This window comes from Podarcis gaigeae (assembly GCF_964106915.1).
Source record: "Podarcis gaigeae genome assembly, chromosome: 3".
Classification (NCBI taxonomy): domain Eukaryota; kingdom Metazoa; phylum Chordata; class Lepidosauria; order Squamata; family Lacertidae; genus Podarcis; species Podarcis gaigeae.
In genome coordinates, this window is record NC_139680.1 from 88,128,549 (window position 1) to 88,147,238 (window position 18,690).

General features: G+C 44.5%; 2 long non-coding RNA genes across 3 annotated transcripts in view; both read right to left on the minus strand.

The window, feature by feature from the left end:
- Positions 1–18,690, minus strand: part of LOC310841653 — a 31,426-nt gene that overhangs the window by 3,660 nt on the left and 9,076 nt on the right. The window lies entirely within an intron of this gene.
- On the minus strand, positions 3,318–18,684 carry LOC310841618. Of its 2 annotated transcripts, none has more exons than XR_014562618.1 (3): positions 17,604–18,684; positions 4,203–5,795; positions 3,318–3,362 (listed from the first exon to the last, which is right to left on the minus strand). It is a non-coding gene; the product is annotated as an uncharacterized lncRNA (long non-coding RNA). The 2 variants fall into 2 exon arrangements; XR_014562619.1 differs by having other exon boundaries at positions 3,324–3,561; positions 4,640–5,795.

Here is an 18,690-nt window from a genome sequence, read left to right on the forward strand (position 1 = left end):
AATATTCTAAAATGTAAAACAGAAAATTTAATATAAATTATTAAATAATAATAATAAGTCAATGTGAGCCCACCAGTTTGAAAGCCATTTGCTTGTGGATGCGATAGCAGATTCCTCCTTGCAGGATGGGTGGAAGTCAGACAAAGAATCTTTGTGTTGTCACAGATTCAATAGGTGGGTTTTCTTTTCTAACTTTCTAAGAACTTAATACAGACATTTTGCTGTGATGGTTTCATACATCCAGTGCAGTAGACAGTTGGAGCTGGCACCTTGCATTTCCAGTTTACATGACATTTGCAAGATGAATGGTGAGATTCTAGGCAAATCTATAACTTGTGGGTCTGGGTAGTGTCTTGCCAGCGGCAGCATAAATCTAAAACTCTTTGACCGCAGCCAGAATGAGTGAGAGCGCCTATGTAACTTGAGAAACAAATTGCAGAGCATGAGAACAAGTGCATATCATATACCTGTGTATTACAAATCCAAGTAACTGTACAGGTGTAGGAATGCGATTGAAGGCATCTGAGGCACCTGAGGTCCAGCTTTTCTGATCTCCCCAGATTGCTCCACAGGGCCAGGTTTAGAGGCAGGAAAGCTGGGAGACTGCCTGGGTTGTAAGAGCCGGAATGTGCCAGTCACAAGCCAGCCATCCACTCAACACCTGGGGGAAAATGTACCAACTTCACTTGTAGAGTTGGCTCTATAGTGCCAATGCAGGGATGTGGCCTTCCAAATATGGCTGGACTACAACTCCCTTAATGGCTGACTATTGGCCAGGCTGGCTGGGGCTGGTGGGAACTGGAGTCCAACAACAACTGGAGCCATTGGTTGGTTCCCCAGCCTGATGCTAACTTTCCCTTTACATTCATGGGAAGGGGGTGCAGTCTTGGCTACTGCATGCCACCCAAGGAATCTATATCACGAGGCAATGAGTAAATATAAATAGTACATAATAGCTACAGAAGAATTTTGGAATGAAAAAGATGAAAATATTGAGCTACAATACCAAGAAACATGGCACTTCTGTCTAAAGCACAAGTGGAGTATGTTGATTTTAAGGATCCTTTTCATTTTGCTGCTACCTTACAACGGGCTTCATTGTATTAAATCCTACAGTCTCCTCTCTCCAGGTGCCTTTGTAAATGGATTTCTCAGCTATTAATCAATATAATTTGCTAGAAGAGATATGTTTTGTTTACTGGCAACCGTTCTCTGGGTCTATGTGTCAAATTCTCCTGTCAACTAGGAATCAGGAAAAAAAATGTTGTTTTTTGTTTAAAAAAATCAACTCACCTTTGATGCCCAACTAAAAATTCTAAATTGTTACAGAATGAATTTTCAAACGTTGCAGGGGTAGGAGGTTGTCATAGAAGCATAGAGCTGAAAGTTTATGGCTCCTGGAACTTTGTTTTGCCAGGTGTAAGCAGTGCTGTGGTTAGGTAATTTCAGAGACTCGATACTAAAGGTATTTGGGGGAGGGGAGCAGAGGTAGGCTGTATAGATGCTAATGTGCATTACTTCCCCTTCTGCTAGGAGGAGCCATGGACTTCTGTGCCAAGGTCCTGTTCTGATGGCACTTCTGGTTTTAAGAGGTCTCTGGGTGCTTTCAGGCTGCAGAGTTGGTCCAGAGGCTGTGTCCAACCATTAGATGTAACTGAATACAGGAAAGGCTGCAACTTGAGTCAGGTTGTGCAATTCTCCAAACCAGCTGAGCAGGGACCATGTTGTCCCTGTGAGTACAGTACCTAGCCTGCAACAGGGGCAAAACAAAATTAAGTAATAGGAGGAGGAATGGGTCAGCCAGAGGCAACAGAGTTGGGATAGCACTGCCTGTAGCTGATCTAGTTACACTGTGCCATTTGGCTGGAAGCTTTCTGCTCTGTTACCAAATGTCCTTGGCAGACGTTGCATTCACATTACCCATTTGCGGCCAGCGCCATCGGGACGTAGGTAGCTTGGGCGGAGGGTGTGAGAGCATCCCTAGGCAGTGTGAGAACAAATTTGCAGAAAATGTGGGAGCCTCCTTCAGCGAGGCATGGTTTCTTTCTGATTTCCCAAAGGCAAGGCTGGTGTTCAAGGAGCCCAAAGTTCAGACTTTAGGATGGTGGACATGCCATGTGACTTCCCCCAAAGAATCATGGGAACTGTAGCTTAAGGGTGATGGGAATTGTGGCTCTGTGGGGGTAAACTACAATTCCCATGATTCTTTGGGGGACGCAGCCCATGAAAGGACATCCTGTTAGCTCGATATCGTGACTGCCTTGCCACGAGGTTTTATCTGCACTTGGTAAATTGCCATATGCATTCATTCAATCGTTCTTTTTCACAGTGGCAAAGTGTGAAACAAACCACAACCCGCCCCGCCCCCCATGCCTTGCTTTTAGAAGAGAAATACAAGAGCAAAAGCCAGGAATGATGAGTTCAAGAATCATATAAATAGGACGATGAAGTGCAACCAGAATGTTTCTAACTGCTGGTATTATCCATGGAGGTGGCAATGCCTGAGAAAGTAAGTGAGTGTGGACTAAGCTAAGGTATTATTATCTGTGCTGCCTTGCTTCTTGTGTGGGCTTTAAGATCTATGCAAATGAAGTGTAATTAGGCTTGCCTCTGGCCACTTTTGAACCTGTCCAGCTTTGTTTCTTCGAGATTATTGCACGTTTAAAAGGTAAAGGTAAAGGTACCCCTGCCTGTACGGGCCAGTCTTGCCAGACTCTGGGGTTGTGCGCCCATCTCACTCAAGAGGCCAGGGGCCAGCGCTGTCCGGAGACACTTCCGGGTCACGTGGCCAGCGTGACATCGCTGCATCTGGCGAGCCAGAGCCGCACACGGAAACGCCGTTTACCTTCCCGCTATAAAGCGGTCCCTATTTATCTACTTGCACCCGGAGGTGCTTTCGAACTGCTAGGTTGGCAGGCGCTGGGACCGAGCAGCGGGAGCGCACCCCGCCGCAGGGATTCGAACCGCCGACCTTTCGATCGGCAAGTCCTAGGCGCTGAGGCTTTAACCCACAGCGCCACCTGCGTCCCTTAAAGGTAAAGGTAAAGGTACCCCTGCCTGTACGGGCCAGTCTTGCCAGACTCTGGGGTTGTGCGCCCATCTCACTCAAGAGGCCAGGGGCCAGCGCTGTCCGGAGACACTTCCGGGTCACGTGGCCAGCGTGACATCGCTGCATCTGGCGAGCCAGAGCCGCACACGGAAACGCCGTTTACCTTCCCGCTATTACTTCATCCTTAATTCCCATCAGAAAAAAACCAAATGTGTACGAGCTGTTTGTTTTCAGCCCCAAATCTGGTTTTCCTTGATGCAGAATGTTTGTTTTCATTTGGGAAGAATGCACCAACGTCTGCCTAGAAAGGCTGCTACAAATGTATAAAATGTGACATGAGAGAAAGGATCAAGCAGCCTACATGTGCTGTCACAATCCATCCCATGTAGTGTATCCATATAATACCCCTAGTGTGTGCAGCTAGCTGCTCAATATTTGTAGCTGAAAATACATGCTTTGCTACATGTGAACACTGAAATGTTACTGGTCCACCCAAGAGATTTTGGATGGTTCTGTTAAAAAAAGAAATAGTAATGTATGAAGTGAAGCAACATTGATTAGGGATGCAACATGGCATCACAGTTTCTATTCCAACCTGCGTCCACCACAATCAGCACTGTTTCTGCTGCAGTTCAAGGTCCACCAAATGCTAAGTTATTTGTGTCGCAAATTGACTGGGAAAATAAGATATGCCCGAAACCAAAAGTTCATCGAGGATTGGGGAAAATTCGTAGATTATCTGAAAAATATATGTGAGGTGCAAACAACGCTAGTGGGGTTTCAAAAAGCACTGTAAAATTTTAAGAGGTATTGTTGAAAGAAAATAGAAAAGGGAGGGAAGACAAATGGCAATGCAATTAAAGGAATGCGTATTGAAGGGTAAATATGGATGATTACCAGAGAAGCTGAAGGAAGACCAAAACGAGTACTTTGTTAAAATTTGTTAAAATCTGGATAAAATTGTATGATTGTATTGGAAAATTAATAAAAAAATTATTATAAACAATAAAAAATAAATTATTTGTGTCGCTGCCTGCTATTTAACATGTGTTATGGCAACTGCATAACTTATGCAACAATTTGCATGGTTTACATCCATTTCAATGTAAAAGAAATGTCAAAATAATGTTTAAAAAGTTATTAACAGTGGTACCTCGGGTTGCAGATGCTTCAGGTTACAGATGCTTCAGGTTACAGACTCCGCCAAACCAGAGATAGTACCTCGGGTTAAGAACTTTGCTTCAGGATGAGAATAGAAATCGTGCTCCGGCGGTGTGGCGGCAGCAGGAGGCCCCATTAGCTAAAGTGGTGCTTCAGGTTAAGAACAGTTTCAGGTTAAGAACGGACCTCCGGAATGAATTAAGTACTTAACCCGAGGTACCACTGTAACTGCATATCACTTGCAGATTTAGAAGAAAACAACAGTGTGAACTAATACAAATCATATTCACATGACCAGTTTCCATTCCTGACCAATGACAATTTCCACTTCCCTTTCCATCTTCACCAGAATTCTCTTGGCAATCTCCAGCCTTGAGAAGGAACTCACATTGCTGCATAAAAGGACTCCCTTGTCCCATATATACTCACCTAGTCCTTGAGATCCTCAGTGGGAGGACCTTTTCCAAGTTCCTCTGCCTACTGATGTGATGTGGATGGTTATTATGGACAGGGCCTTTTCAGTGATGGCACCCCATTTATCCAATGCCCTCCCCAGAAAAATTTGGCTGCTGCCTATACTTGGTTGCTGTCTTTTAGGCTCCAGCTGAAGACCTTCTTGTTCTCCCGGGCCTTTTAGTTGCAATGGGCGAAAGTTCATAGGTCCACAATAAAGGATATACTCAAGTTCTCGGGCTCAGTCCCCAACATCTCCAGGTAGCATTGGAATAAAGTCTGGCAAAAAAACTGGAGAGGGGCTGCCAGTCATTGTTGACAATACTGTGTTAGAAACATGTGTTAGAAAAGTAGAAATAATTCAGCCCTTTAGCCATCCTGATTGGAAATATAAAATGATAATGAAAGCATAGTGGTTAAAGAGAACCATCTTGTTCAGTGCTTAGAGAACTGAAGTAGGGCCAAAGAGATCCAGGTTCAAATCTCTGTTCAACTGGACCTTGGACCAATCAGTATAGCTCAGCCTAATATACCTCTCTGTGTTGCTGGAGAAAGGGGTGCAGAGAATCATGGGTGCCACTTCGAGCAGTTTGGAGAAAAGCCAGGATATCTGTGTAACAGATTAGCACTCAAGAAGTACTAATCCACGCAAAAAACAACCAAGAGTTTTGTGGCATCTTTAAGACAAACAAATTTATTATGGCATAAGCTTGACATTCTTTGCAACAAAAGACGAGCACAGCTTCTCTTCTGAGCAATTCCTGTTAAGTGATCTTGACTCTGCATGCTAAGAAGTCTGGCAGTAGAGTAAGCATCTTTCAACTCTTTAAAAAGTTTAATCGGTGAGCTTTTTGCCTGTCCCAAGGCTTCTCGCTTAGAATGGCTCCCAGCAGCAACAGACAGCGGCAATCAATTAATAGCTTGAAGCCACTGCCTGAAATATTGAGCTTTGTGCGGAAGAGATCTGCATGCGCCATTGGGCTCTCTTTTCACATTATCCTCTGGCAGGAGCTCCCAGCATGGTTCACTAGTGGGATCTGACAAAGGGCAGCAACAACAACAGCAACAATGCCTTTTCTGCTCCAGGTTTTAGTATTGACTGAGCCAAACAAGCAGGTCATGCAAGGAGCCACTGCCAAGGAATAGACGAAAACAATTGCATGCCACACTTGCTCTTTGCGGGTGAACAGGCTGTGGCTAATAGCCACACTGACATGTGGGAGGAAGTTAGCAAACATTTCTTGGGCTCCTACTGCACAACCCAATATCACCAGTGGGGAAGATAATCAAGTTTGGTGCTGGTGGTTTTTAATTGGTTCACATTCGGAAGAGTAAACCTTGAGTTCTCTGAAAAACAATCACTGGGGGAAGAGGAGTAGCTCAGTGGTTTTGCATGCAAAAAGCCCCAGGTTCAACTGCTGGTGCCTGCAAATGGGGCTAGGAACGCCTCCTGACTGAAACCTTGGGGGCTGCTGCCAGTCAGTGCAGACAATACTGACCTAAATGTCTCCCAGCCTAGCCTACCTCACAGGGTTGTTGTGAGGATAAAATGGGAAGAGGGTGAATCATGTATCTTGAGCTCCTTGGAGAAAAGATGGGGTTAAAATGAAATGAAACTAAGAAAATGCCATTGCTGAAAAAGCATCTTTATATTTACCTGGTGAGGGTTTTTTTAAAAAATGACAGGGGAGGGGATAGCTAACTATTAAGCTTACACTGTAAGGATAAAAGGACCGCCCCTCCCCATATAAACCATCCCAGACTCTGTGATCATCATCTGAGGCCCTTCTTTGTGTGCATCCTCCGTGTGAGGTCCAGAAGGTGGCAACACAAGAACCGGCCTTCTCCATGTTTCAGGAATGCTCTCCCCAGGGAGGTTTGCCTGGCGCCTTCATTATACACCTTTAGGCGCCAGGAGAAAACATTCCTCTTCAACCAGGCCTTTAGCTGATTTGTATTCTACAGCATTTTACATGTGTCTGTGGGAAGGGGGCCGGGTATTGTTGTGCATGTCTTGTTTTTGATTATTTACTTGGTTTTTATCCTGTGTTTTATTCTGTGAACCGCCCTGAGATCTTATGATGAAAGACGGTATATAAATCCAATAAAAAATAAAATAAACGAAATAAAAGACAGGCCTCAGCCCAAAGACCCATCTGGCAAAGCAGGAAGTGGGTGGGTGGGAATGAACCCTTTCATTTCCTGTTGTGGTCCTGAGGTAAGTGCTTTCTCTGAAGATGGTATTTGCTTTGGGAGGAAATCCCTCAGATGCCACTGCCTTGCTCTGATAACCCATGTTTGAAGAGTGCTGTAAGATACCTTCTAAGCAAACAAAGGTTTAAAAACACAGGGTCCTGCCCTGCTTTGCACATGGCCCCACTATGAATCATGGCTCAAGATGAAGGGCAGCTGCTAGGCCCCCACAATAAACTGAGTGAAGCAACTGATTTTGCGCATTGTTTCTTTTTGAATGCATTATTATTGGGGGGTTTTACCACTAGGAGGAGAGAGAGGTGACTGTGCTCTACTCGCAACGCCACAACAACATGGCTGAGTACTCTGCCCCTTGGTAAAGGACCCCTGGGCGGTTAGTCCAGTCAAAGGTGACTATGGGGTGCAGCACTCATCTCACTTTTCAGGCTGAGGGAGCCGGCGTTGGTCCACAGTCAGCTTTCTGGGTCATGTGGCCAGCATGACTAAACCGCTTCTGTGACAAGTGCCAGAGTGCATAGAAACGCTGTTTACCTTCCCGCCGCAGCGGTACCTATTTATCTACCTGCACTGGCATGCTTTTGAACTGCTAGGTTGGCAGAAGCTGGGACAGAGCAATGGGAGCTCACCCTGCCATATGGATTTGAACCACCAATCTTCTGATCGGCAAGCCCAAGAGGCTCAGTGGTTTAGACCACAGCGCCACCCACGTCCTTCTGCCCCTTGACCGGGTGGTGACAACAGGCACCATTTGCTGCTCCACCTGAGGCACTGAAATGTCTTGGGCTGACAGCTATGCATCTTACACAGTGACAACATACATGGCTGATATGTCAAAACAAAAAAAAAATCCTTCCAGTAGCACCTTAAAGACCAACTAAGTTAGTTCTTGGTATGAGCTTTCGTGTGCATGCACACTTCTTCAGATACACTGGCTGATATGTGTACAGTTGGAAGAAGGGCCATATAGCTAGATGGTGAAGCATTCTCGGTACGGCCAGGTAGCGCTAGGAAACATACCCTCTCTGATATCCAGGATAGCTCCTGCAAGTCAGTGTAGGCCAACATTTCTCAAACTTGGGTCTCCAGCTATTGTTCCTTGCCCACTGGTCCTGATAGCTAGCAATGATGGGAATTGTAGTCCAGTAACAGTGTAGTCCAACACTAAACCTGATGGACCAATGGTCAGACTTAGTACGAGGCAGCTTCCAATGGTCTTTGGGGTTTCTTACAGCAGCATGGACAACAAACTTGTGTGTTCAGACACAACTTTAGACAGCTATAGATGTCAGCCCGGGAACCCAGACTGGGTCAGCCAATTCTGAGCAGAGTGTACCCAGTTGTTTAAAGATTCATATACATGCACCTATGTTCTCCACATTGCTGCAGGATACAGCAGTGTGCATACAGCCACTGTATTCATAATGTGTGTAGCTCATCCTGCTTCTGACAGCTTCTCTCCCCCTGCCCCCCCCCCATGCTGACTACAGTCTGCCTACAAGTCAGGAGCAGGTCATCTGACTTGCTCACCACAAGCCGAATCTGCAGCTTTTGTACCAACATGCAACCTCAAGCCATATTTAGACAGTTGGCAGTGGTGGAAAAAAAATGTCAACTTCTGTTCTTGGAGAACAAGTCAGACAACTAGAACTAGTTTGCCACAAAGCAGGCAAGCAACCATGTGTTTCAGTACTAAGAGATGTTGGCATCATTTCTGGTCCAGTTGAAAGGGCTGCTCCTTTGGTCAGAGCAAGAATATCTCCCTCCCCCCTCTCGGATAGGGTTTCTGTACCTTTAACAGGTGTGTCACAGGCAAACATGTTGGTTTGTCATTTCACTCTTACTTTTCAGGAAATCTGAACAAAAGAGAACAGGTTTTTTTTTATTGCAATACCCCAAATTATCCCTAAATAGCAGCACAAAGTTCTCACCCTGAAGGTTTATACTTATTAAACTAGAATACTGTCTTTGCACAAGTACTTACATGAAAAATATACATATATATATAGCATGATGCTTTTAATTTTGTTCCTTCCCTCCTGCTCATTTCCAGATAAAAGTCCATATTTGCTACTGAAGCGTCCAATATTATTTCCCACCTACACAGGAAAGTTTTATTGCAATACAACCTTCATAGATTTGTCTAATTCTTTGATCATTTGGGATGATCCAGTGCGTTAAAATAGTCTTAGTAACTTGAGGGCAAAATCGGCCAACTTTAATGGCTTTCAGAGAGGATTGGACAAATTCATGGAGGATAAACCTATCAATGCCTACAAGTCATGATGACTATGCTCTGCCTCTACAGTTGATGGCAGAAATGCTTCTGAAGACCAGTTGGTGGAAACCATGAGAGGGGAGAGGGCTCTCGTTCTGCTCCCTGGTTTCCCACAGGCAACTGGTTGGCCACTGTGAGAACTGGATGCTGGACTAGATAGGCCACTGACATGATCCAGCAGGCTATTTTCATGTCATCACGTTGTTAACTTGGAGGCAGGTGGAGACAACATGAGGGCCTGTTGATACCATCTGCCCTGTGGGAAGAAACATCTCATGCTGGTTCGATGGAGCTAGTTGTTTTGTTTAGTGTGCATGTGGCTCTTGTGTTTCATAAATGTTGTGAGTCGAAAAGTGGGATATAAAGCTACAGAATAAATAATAGTGGCTAGAGAAAATGGTTTGTTGTTAACTCTCCCTCATTTCTAAGGTCCCATACATTTCAGGCAGTGCAGTGGTACCTCAGCTTAAGAACTTCATTCGTTCTGGAGGTCCGTTCTTAACCTGAAACTGTTCTTAACCTGAGGTACCACTTTAGCTAATGGGACCTCCCGCTGCCGCCACACGATTTCTGTTCTCACCCTGAAGCAAAGTTCTTAACACAAGGTACTATTTATGGGTTAGCAGAGTCTGTAACCTGAAGCATCTGTAACCCAAGGTGCCACTGTATTATGCCACTTTAAACAGTCATGGCTTCTGCCAAAGAATCCTGGGAACTGCAGTTTGCTAAGGGTGCTGAGAGTTATTAGGAGGCACTGTAGATTAAACCACAGAGCTTAGGACTTGCCGATCAGAAGGTCAGCGGTTCGAATCCCCGTGACAGGGTGAGCTCCCGTTGCTCGGTCCCTGCTCCTGTGCTGCTCTGGTTCGTCAGAAGCGGCTTAGTCATGCTGGCCACATGACCCGGAAGCTGTACGCCGGCTCCCTCGGCCAATAAAGCAAGATGAGGGCCGCAATCCCAGAGTTGGCCACAACTGGACCTAATGGTCAGGGGTCCCTTTACCTTTACCTCCCTCACAAACCAAAAATTTCCAGGAGATTTTGTTCTAACATACCAGGAATAGAGAAGCAGAGTCCCTGTAAGACTATCAATTCCAGGGTCTAAATTTCCTTAACTTGCACCACTCAAAGGCTCCTTGTTTATGCTTTCACATATCATCATTTCTTAGTCGAACCTGTTTTCTTGGCGATAACTTTGTTCATTTGGGCATAGCCATCCCAGGACGCTGATGATCAGCCAGCCTCAGCTGAAGAGAAGACATATGCTCTAATTCTAACACACATTAGGACTTGCTTTGTCTGCCACCGTCTCCACCTGTTCATATATTTACGAGGGAAATGTTAATTGTCGAACCTTTGGTGTAAATATAACAACGGATTCCACCCCAATAGCTGCAACTTCTTGCTCGTCGTATGAAATTGCACAAATGGCATCGCAGAAGTGTTGCCATATGTCCACCAGCAGTGCGGAGTCCACCAAGTTCGTGCAAATATTATGTGAATTATATTTGGAGTACGTAAATAAGCTGTGCAAATTAGGTACGGCCCTCTGGCTCACAATATGTTTTCAACAAGTCTCTGTGTGCTGAACTAATTGGTTGCTTCTGATGCTACCTTTGCAGCAGTTCCGCGCTAAGGCAGTAAGGCCAGGGTTCTTCCATATTTTTAACTCCTTAAAAAAAAGGGGAGGGGAGATTTTCATGTTTCAGAAAAACAAATCTCGTAAGACCACTGAAGTACTCCTTCCCTATTTGCACCTTAAATATATGCACAAACGAAATTCTATGAAGAAGGGACTTCCTTCTGCCTTTGTGCATTTCAAAATTGCAGCATTGCACGGTAATCTGGTGCTGCCACAACAGCAACATAAAAGTACCATTGCCATAGCAGAGGGTTGGAGTGTAGGAGTTTAGCTTCTGCTGGCATTCCTGGCTCTGTTACTTTAGTCAAAAAGAGCCTGACCCACCAATGGCCCGAGGCCCTTGCTTCCTAGGGATGAGTATTAATTAAAGTGAGGGTGTTATTTTAGTTATTTGCTCGGTTCTGCAAAGTGCCACTGAGTCCCTGGAACATGAAGCACCAAAACCTTGCTCATTTGCCTGTCAATGATCCTCCCTTGCCCTGCAACTTGGTTTGGTCTTAACTTGCTTAATGCTCAGGCAAGACTGGACTTAGCAAGCATGCATGTTATCTCTTGTTTTTTATTTATTTTTTTGGAAACAGATTGTTTTATTGCTCAATGCAAGCAACTCTGGATGTATGTCTAGGGCACTGTAAACCAGGCTTGTTTAAAGTTACTTTGGCCAAGCAGTTTATTGCAAAAGTACTTTATCACCACCAGATCTCAAATGCTACATGCTGCTGGTTATTTTCTCATGGGATGAATGGCTTTTGCACGCTGTGTGTGTGTGTGTGTGTGTGTGTGTGTGTGTGTGCAGAGGGGTAGGAAGGTCGGGTGGTACCCAGTGCAGAAAATTTCTTGTCCCTCCCCCACATTGTTTTTTTTTGGGGGGGGGGGGTTGGCCTGCAAAAATGGTTTTACGTTATTTCATATTTTCTTACAGAGGAATGTGGATTCTGAGCCTCAGATAACAAGTAGGCGACTATGGACAGATACTTCAATCTACAGAATGGATTGTGTTTTGGCTTGTGTTATTTTATTTATATTGTTTATTTATTTAATAAAAATTATTTTAAAAAACCAAAACAAAAAAACCACAGCAGTAAAATCAAGAAAAATTAACAATCCTACTTTAAAACATACAAAAGCTAAAATATTAAGATTAAAATTACTTTAACTTCCTAAGCATCTAGGTATGCTTGCCTAAAGAAGAATGCTTTCAGCAGGTGCCCGAAAAGAGTCTAGCAAAGGCACGTGCTTTGTTGAAATTTCAACCTTCACGACATAGGAAAACGGCCAAGTAAACAGCTATTTTCGTGGAGGAGGGTCAAGATATTAACTGATATGCATGAAATTTCATATGTAGCTATATAATCCCTAGTGTAGTAAGAAAAGACCTTTGGAGCAGGCATTTTTTAAAAAATGTTTTTTATGAACCGCCCTAGTAGGGCAGAAATTGTTCCTTGATAATTTGTCACCCCCCTCCATGATGGGGCGGCCTGCCCCCCCTTTCCTACGCCCTGTGTGTGTGTATGTGCAAGAGCACTGGTTATTGGGTAAGACAGTCCACTTCGGCTCATACATCAAAAACTGCTGAAACCGATGCAATTTTTCAAGGGTGGTTCTAGTCCATAAGAGTCACTCCCTAAAACTGTGATAGCTATAGAGGACATGTCTGCCCAGTTAACAAAAAGCCACCGCTGTTTTGAGGGCTCTTTTGAAAACCTGGTTAGTAAGCTTTTTGATAGCGACTAGCCTGTCTGCATTAATTTATATTTATATTTCTGTTTTTGCTATTTATTAATTTATAACCACTAAGTGCCAAGACAGTATTTAAGTGCCAATTGACAGTAGTAGTAGTAGTAACCCGATGGCTCATCCCAACTGCATGCTTTTCACATGGCAATTTTCTTAAATTAATAAATTTCCATGTGGAATAAAAGCACATATTCTATGATACATGATACAGACATGATACCTGTGCAGGAAAACAGTCATGTTTAAAGGTGCTTCTAGAAAGCATTTTTTTCCTGGATCTCAGACACACTAACTCAGTACACTGGAAGCCTGCAAGCCACACAGCTCCCCACACAAAACCAACCAGCTCTCTTGCCTATTGACATAGCAGACATCTCAGGCCATCTATGGATACAAGAGTTTTTTCTAGCTTCAAAGCAGAGCCCAACACTGATGGGATTACAGAGGTGTCTACCTCATCCCATAAACATGCCTTTGATTTTTAAAAAATCTAAATGCAAGACATTACATTTATCTCTGTTGAATTTCATGGTTCAGAGTTCCAGACGGACAGAAACTGTTTTGAATATAGATTCCGTCTTCTATGACATTAACTACCCATACCAGCCTCACAACATCTGCAAATCTAAAAAGCACCCCCTCTATGCCCTCATCCAAATCATTTACACCAAAGTTGAAAAGTAAAAAAAATTCCATTTTGCACCTACCCCAGGTTCGTATGAGGCCTCTGTCTGTCTGTCTGTCTGTCTGTCTGTCTGTCTGTCTGTCTGTCTGTCTATCTATCTATCTATCTATCTATCTATCTATCATCTATCTATATCTATCTATCATCTATCTATCTATCACTTGATGCTGAAATAGGCTTCTAAGTAATTTACACATTTAAAAAACAATTAAACAAGCATTAAAATATAAAAATCCACCATTAAAACACACAATTATACCGCACGCACAATAAAACAACCCAGTAATTGAAACAGGAGATTTGGGTTGAGAGGCGATGGGAAATGCCTATGTAAGCAGGTTCATCTCCCAAAGCTAGCAGAATGCCTCTCATATTTCAGCAGGGAGGGCATTCCACAGCACCAGTGAAAAGGCCCACCTCACATCACTGCAAACCGATAGATAAACCTTAGCCCATGGCAAGGCTAACTGTGTTGAATTTATCTAAATGCTCTTACTGGGCAATGCAGGCAAAGTCAAGTAGTCTGGTTCAGAGTGGTTTAGGGCTTCATATGTAAAACAAGAAGACCTTACAACTGACTTGGTGGCTTACAGGCAGCAACTGCAGATCGCTTAGCATGGGTGTGATATGTGCCCAGAAAGGGGGACCACCTTCCACTCAGGCTGCAGCATTCTGGTACAGCTGCAGCTTCTAGAACACCCATAAGGAAAGCCCCACAATGAGTGCATTACTGTAGTCTCAATGTGAGATTACCAGCACATGTATTACAGAGGCTAAACCAACCCTGTCCAGGAAGGGGCACAGTTGATGCACCAGCCAAAGCTGGTGGCAGGCACTCTTTTTTTGTAAGGGTTACCTGGACCTCCATAGACAAAGTTCCAAGATCACCCATGAACCATGTAACTGTTCGTTCAGAAGGAGTGCAATCCCATGCAGAACAAGAACAATTCCCAATTCTCAGACCTGGCCACCACAGTGTCTCTATCTACAAAGGACGTAGCTTCAGCTTATTGGTCCTCATCCTGCCTACAACCATACCCTGGCACTTACTTTCAATGAACACACACTGGGTACTGGTGTTCAACCAGCTGTGGATCCTACTCTGTCTTCACAACTCTATGGTGCTCTAAACCAGTATTTCCCAACCTTGGGTCTCCAGCTGTTTTTTGGACTACAACTCCCACCATCCCTAGCTAGTGTGGTGTAGTGGTTAAGAGCGGTAGTCTCGTAACCTGGGGAACCGGGTTTGCGTCTCCGCTCCTCCACATGCAGCTGCTGGGTGACCTTGGGCCAGTCACACTTCTTTGAAGTCTCTCAGCCCCACTCACCTCACAGAGTGTTTGTTGTGGGGGAGGAAGGGAAAGGAGAATGTTAGCCGCTTTGAGACTCCTTAGGGTAGTGATAAAGCGGGATATCAAATTCAAACTCTTCTTCTTCTTCTAGCAAGGCCAGTGGTTAAGGATGATGGGAAATGTAGTCTGAAAACAGCTGGAGACCCAAGGTTGGGAAACACTGCTTTAAACCAATTGCTGGAATTGTTTGCCTGACACTTGGTGGCCATCAGGTTGTGATCGGTTTGCAGTGCTGGAAAGCAAATGATGTGTGCCTTCCCAGTCCCCAGGATGACCATTCAATAGTTTCACATTCTCCTATTGGGAAGAATTTCACTGCTTTGCCTTGAGTGCCAAAATGTCAGAGGCTAGACCCCTTCTTTAAAAGCCCCGACAAATTCTAAGCGGAATTCTGAAACATCGTTATGCCAGCCCCTATTGAAGTCACCTGGTATAAACAAACACCCCCCCCCACTCTCTCCAAGGCAGTTTTTCCAGCTCGGTGATTAAACTGACAGCTGAAGACAGGAGATAACCCAAACAAGAAGCGTTTGCAAAGGAGATTACTTTTACCCCAATGCTTCTTCCCATGCACCTCGTAAGCACTGCGGGCCAATTTCTTTTGCATCTTGGACCAATTCTCTTTCCCCCTAGGATAGCTCAAGCAAATGCGTCTCTTATCTGTTTAATGTACAGTCCAAAGAGGGAAGAGTCACTGTCTCACTGTGCCTGTTAGAGCACCCCCACCATCCCACTGCCTAAATATAACACAAACTGGCTGCTGAAAATGGTCTATTTTTGTAGTTCTACCAACACCTCCTCTAAAGATAGGCACTGCATGAAAAAGACCAGCTAATTTTGGACCAAGGCACTTTCTTCTTCTTCAGTGCTTTGGAAAACAAAGCATCTGACAGCAGCAGCAGCAGCAGCAGCAGCAGCAGGAGCTTTGTTTATGAATGCCTGGCTCCTCAGGTGTTAAAAAGTTTTGGGCTTTTATGCTATTTCTTACCAGCTCTCCCCAAACGAACTTGGTTGCTTTCTTTGGCGATCACCAGAAATAGAAACAAACAGGCAAAAGACCTTGCTTTCTTCCACTCACAGAGAAAGAGTACATCTGAAGAGGACAGCCTAATGGGATTTGATCATTGGAATTTAAGCTTCTCTCAATTTGCACAGCAGTTAAAGGAGATGTGCAAAGTGCTAGTTGGATTCTCTAGGGGAAGTCTAAGAAACATACACATCCCATCTTAATAGGCCTTTTTAATAGTCTCTAAAGTAGCAGCGCTGCTGCATTTCCACTTGTTATTTTCCCAAATTTATTTTTCTTCCCTCCTGGGTAAATACATTTTATTTTATTTTTACCCTAGAATGCTGTTGTTTTTTTCCAAGATGATGCTTGCTTTCTGCAGTTTTTATGAGAACTTGTATTTAACAAATTGTTGGTTGTTGTTTTTAATTAATCATTTGCTGCACTTTATTTAGGCTTGATTCTCAACTGGCATGTGTTCAAGAACTATACAGTTTTGAATTTTATTATTAATAACTAACACGGAGGCTCTAAGTAATAACCATAAGAGGAAAGAACCTCACGTCACCCTCATTTTAGATTGCAATCTTAGCCAACCTTCCTGCAAGTCAATTCAATTGAACTCAATAGGATGTTCAATGGAACAGGCATGCATCTGTTAAGAGATGGGGACTATTGAGATCAAGCAGATGCCTTCACTGTATTCTTTTTGGAGCACCTGCTAAAAACATTGTTTAGATAAGCGTCTCTACCCCATCATTCAGCCCGGACACTGAGGTCCTCCTCTAAGGGCCTTCCAGTGGTTCCCTCCCTGCGAGAAGCGAGGTTACAGGGAACCAGGCAGAGGGCCTTCTCGATGGTGGCGCCTGCCCTGTGGAACACCCTCCCACCAGATGTCAAGGAAATAAACAACTACCTGACTTTTAGAAGGCATCTGAAGGCAGCCCTGTTTAGGGAAGCTTTTAATATTTGATGTTTTCTCCTGTTTTTAATATTCTGCTTGGAGATGCCCAGAGTGGCTGGGGAAACCCGGCCGGATGGGCAGGGTATAAATGAATTATTACCCAGACCCTTAGAAAGTTGAGGTAATTCTAATTTGTTTTAGTTTTTTAACTTTTGTATGTTTTAAAGTATGTTTGTGATTCCACCCACCCTTCAATTTTACTGTTTTATTTTTGGTAAACTTCTTTGAGGTTGTGTGTGTGTTTTTACAATCAAGTAGCATACAAATGTTATGAAAGAAAGATTAACTGAAGTCAAGTATGTATCCCCATGCTACTGCATTCATGCTAAGCTGTTAAAAGGTTCAAAAGCAGCTGACTGCTTAGAACTTTTTAGGAAAATATTTCTCCCCTACAGAGAATCCATGTACTCAACGCACCATGTCACATGCAGGAAACTGTGGGATTTAGTCACATCTAAAGTTAAGGGGGGGGGTCACAAGTGTTTCTATATTTGTTATCCAAGCTGCGAAGGGAAATGCTGATTTTTAGGTTCCTATTCAGACACACCACATGCTGCAGTGACCTGTACTTGCCGACTCCTAACAAATCGGCCGGTGTCTGTTGAGAGGAATGCTGTTAATTGTTACTGCGAAAGAGAGTTTATTAAAATACTTAAGATGAGAGATGTGTAATTAACGCAGCTTTGTGCTCTAATGGGTCCCTTTGCTCAGAGCTCTTTGAAAAATTAATTAAGTGGCCCTCCACCCTCATGTGGTGATAAAGATACACCAATCCAGCAGAAGGGTAACCCCGGGCAGGCAAGACTGCCCTGCGAAAAGAGACAGAAATATTGAGTGGGATCCAATTCCCAGCTCCCTGTTCAATCCGCAGGGTAAAATGGGGATTAATTTGATCCACCAGATTCTGAATTTATGGAACCCCACACAAACAGCTTATTACTTGGTTAATTAAATGTACACCCTGATCTGTGCTTCTGGCCTGGGTGGTTTACTGGTGGTTATAGTGAAATATACCAATAAAACTCTACTTCTTAGCTTTTAAATGAGACCTGCTCGGATGAATTACCTGTTTGTAAAGCTCAGAAACCTCATCTGCTCTGGAGGTCTGTGGAGGAGGAGGTAGTTTTACATGGAGATGAAGATACGGAAACTCTCCCTGCTCCCCAGGGGTTACTAGAGGGCCACCAATTCTCCATTGTTGTTGGCATCTGTCTGTCTCGGGGAGACAATGGAGTGTGCCGTTGGGGGTGAAGTCAAACTATTGGAAGGTTACTGTGCCTGCTGCGGTTGCAGTGACTGATACAGGAGAAGGATGTTTTGTTGCAGCTGGGGCCGATGAAGGCGTCCGGTTGTGCTGCTGCAGGTTTCTGTATCATGGTTTTCCTTCTTTCTGCACTCCTCCCAGCATTCGTTCCTCCTCTGGTTACTGCTGTGGATGCGTGACCTGTCTCCAGGCACCACAGTCATCTGAAAGGGGTTCTCACATGGCAGGGTTGACGTTGCCAGCCCTCATGTCATCTTTGTAACACAAGAGTTGGCCGGCCAATGGACCTGGTGCCTGAAGCCAGCTCCCCAGCATCCTTGGGGATCCTGCCATCTTCCATTCTGTGGATGTGACCAAGCCAGTGTAGATGCTGCTGAGGCAAGAGAGCAAACATGCTGAGAATGTGATGCAGTGCATGTGTCAGGTGTTGTCGGGGACTGGGCTGAAGAGGAATGGTGGAGGCTGCCCCCCACAAACCTTCCCCAAAAAAGGACAGTATAGATTTACAACAACAGAAGGTCATGACTCTGAGACGAAAGAAAGACACAGATGAGAGATAATGGAAGGGGAGGCGGGGAAAACATCAGAGCCAGAACAGCTGGCTGACACGTTATCATTAGAAAGCATTCCCACCCCCCTTCTCCTAGAACCAGGAGGGCTGTGAAATGGGAAGAGCAGAAAGCGGAAAGGGCCTTACACAGCCACCGTATGAGGGGTGGAGCTGCAGATGACGGAGAGTAAAAGGGGGGGGGGGAGGAGATTACTTGGAGCAACACCATTAATGAATAGGGACTACTTATTAAACCACTGAGCCTTAGGCTTGCCGATCAGAAGGTCGGCGGTTCAAATCCCCGCGATGGGGTGAGCTCCCGTTGCTCAGTCCCTGCTC